This window comes from Branchiostoma floridae, chromosome 2, assembly GCF_000003815.2.
Source record: "Branchiostoma floridae strain S238N-H82 chromosome 2, Bfl_VNyyK, whole genome shotgun sequence".
In the NCBI taxonomy this organism is placed as follows: domain Eukaryota; kingdom Metazoa; phylum Chordata; class Leptocardii; order Amphioxiformes; family Branchiostomatidae; genus Branchiostoma; species Branchiostoma floridae.
In genome coordinates, this window is record NC_049980.1 from 31,784,722 (window position 1) to 31,787,964 (window position 3,243).

Genomic DNA, 3,243 nt, shown 5'->3' on the forward strand with positions numbered 1-3,243 from the left:
GTAAGAATTGTATGCCTGTACAGGGGATTTCGGTAGTCTCCAATAGACAAATTTTTTTTCTGGCAGAAAAATAGTAGAACTGAACCAAATAAGGAAAACTGGATTGTTTAGCCACCATAGGGTGGTCTCACCATGATGTTTTCGCAGCTATTATTAAAGAGCCAAATTTAATGTGATAAACATTTTGTTTACCTTTGGTTCAAAACAACAGGAAAACCCCCTATGCTTGTTGAAATACGACATAGGGGCCCCATATATAGGGGATACAAATCACGTCATTCGGGGCCCTATGCTCAACTGCATTGGCGAGAACCCTGCTTCCTGAGTTGCTACATGCAATATTCTAGGGTTCTGAAATTTCAAATCCAGGGGGATTGATACTCTGATGAATGAACTCAAATGATGGCAGTATTGCGCGTACGTATGTTTCCAAATCTTGAGACCGGAGGTATTCTTTTTCTGCTGTCGGAGAATGTTGGTAATGATACATATAATATGCTATAAGCAAGGACATAACATAGGAATCCTATATAATGTCCTTGCTATAAGGTTAAGACATGCACTGGCTGATCAAGTCTGTTTCACTGTAATAATTGTACATGTGATATCTGATATAGAAATTCTATAAATCAAATACTTCAGAATTAAGATTTAAGAGAAAGCACCATTATGATAGTGACATACGAGGGGTGATCAACAAGTTCTCGGCCTCGCCCAGAAATAATAAGCACAACTCAGATTTCGAAGCATAGATGTCAAGTCTTATATGAATGTGTACAAAAATTCAAATTATTGTGATCATTACTTTGCAGGTGACACCCAGTAATGTTAGGTAACGGAGAAGGGGAAAAACATGGACAATTGAGCTGCGACCTGAGGTGTGCGGGTCAACTTGTGCTGCTGGAAGTCAGACACCCAATTCTTTCTGCTTGAAATAGGAAGAGAATCAATATCAAACATGACAATGTCTTTCGTTAATGACAAAGAATTTACGGCATGGGAAACTCGACCCACACATAACTGATCACAGTCTACCCTTGTTTTTCTTGCCACTTGCCTTCTGATTTTCAAAAAACGAATGCCTGGAGAGTAATGACTGAGATGATTTGTAATTTGGAGGATATTGATAAATTAGGCTTCATACTTTGAAGTTGTGCCTCGAAATTTGAGTTGTGCTTACTATTTCTGAGGCTGAGAACTTATTGATCACCCCTCGTAGGCTGAAATTCTGGCAATAAAACATTGTATTGCTCTGTCTTGATGCAAAGATTATGAATGAAATGATGCAGATTCAGTAAGTAAATTAGAATACGTTGTGTAGACAAGTGTAACAATTTGTATCCTCTCCAAAATTAAATTATTAAGTCCTTGTATCAAGCATAAAAGTCAAAGTATGCTCATAATCTTGTGTGATTTCATCATCAGACAACTGCAGCCTCTACCAGGCTCTGCGGATCTCTGGTCAAATAGTAGAAATCTGACATATAGAGTCAACAATAGTACGCTAGGGGAGTCAGCCCGTCAGTTTGCAATCCTATGGCCGGCCGACTCCCCTAACATACTATTGTTGACTTGTCTCATTTCTACTACCAGCAATCCGCGAAATGCACTTGCCTGATCAGCAAAAGGGATAGTGGACTTGTCCAACCCTGTTCTACTATCCTCGTACCTCCTTAGGGCGCCTGGGTGGAGGCTACTACATGTAATAGGCAATAATCTTAGCATGAAAGTTCATCTGACGTCACTGCTGGAGATAGAAAGGGTCATTCTGTGAACAAGGTTGACGGAGTTCGACCGAAAATTTAGGGTAAGTCCCTATATTAATTCAGTGTTGGAAAGAAAGTTTAGCTATTTCTATAATAGGCAATAATATTTACTTCAGCAAAAATACAACGTTCTATCGGTTCTGACCACTGCAAATCTAAAATATCCCTCGGTCCATCATACATACATACTAGTATTCAGGATTCATCAGTCTAAACATTATGATTAGCATTCATAACATGTTAGTAGTACTACATACATACACATTTGTCCATCCCCACTGATACTCTGCCATCTTTATCAGCGTCACAACATCCTGTCATCGGGTGAACTCTTATGTACAGTCAAACCTGTATTAGGGGCCACCTCTACAGAGGGGCCACCTGTCCATAGTGGCCACTTTTTGTCGGTCCCTTGGGTATTTTATCTACAAGTTGCCACCTCTATACAGAGGCCACCTGTCTATAGTGGCCAAATTTGTCCGGTCCCTTGAGTGGCCGCTATAGACAGGTTTGACTGTACCTGTTCTGCTGGCATGGACAGGTGGCCAGCTAGTCTAGGAGAGCCCTCTATTGACCATATTGCACACTGCATCTAATGTATTAAATATGCTGCACATGCCTTGACTTGAGTTTTCACCTGCATCTCCTCTGTTACTCTTATGAGGAGGCTACTACGTCCAAAGTGGGGTAGGGCATGTGCTTGCCCGGTCGGCACTTTAACTTGCCTGGGACGATCAGGCTACTCTCCAAGTAGAGGTTAGGCTCCAGCTGTTTTTTTGGTGTTTATTAGTCATTCTTATCAGGCTTTCTTTTTTGCATTAGCATTGTGTACCAATAAGCTGATAAAAACGACTAAAAAAAGCCAGTGCCTAACCTCTGTTTGGAGAGTACGATCAGGCTAATGGACTTGTCCAACTCTGCTGTAACATTCTGGGCCGGGTACCATCTCACTCACTCATGCGGATGGTAATTCGCTCCTCCATTATTATACACTATATATAGTTGCTTCTCTGCTATTCCATCTAGAAACTTGGACACGTCTAACGCCTGGAATATTTAATTCTCGTCCAAATTTTGGACGAGGGCGCTGATTGGTCCGGTCCGGGTAGTAGTTTGCTTCTGCTACCCAAGAAACTTGAAATGGTTAACTGAACGCTGTATTTGGGTAGTCCCTAGAACAAGCACTCTAGAACCCATTCCTTAATTCGCTCATTAACTGACGTCACCACCAAAAGGTTTGAACATTTAGTTCCCCAGACAGGTAGCAGGAGCGAACACAGGAGCAAACTACTACTCGGATGGTACCCAGGCTAACAGCCTTTGTAGTCTAGACTGAGTTACCATCCTCCGTAGTGACTGCTGGCTCAATACTAATTTTTGCTTGCTCTTTCGCTTGCAAAAGTATTGAGCCAGTGGTCACGATGGAGGATGGTACTTAGGCAATTCGTAGTCTGCATCACAAAGTCAATGGACTCCA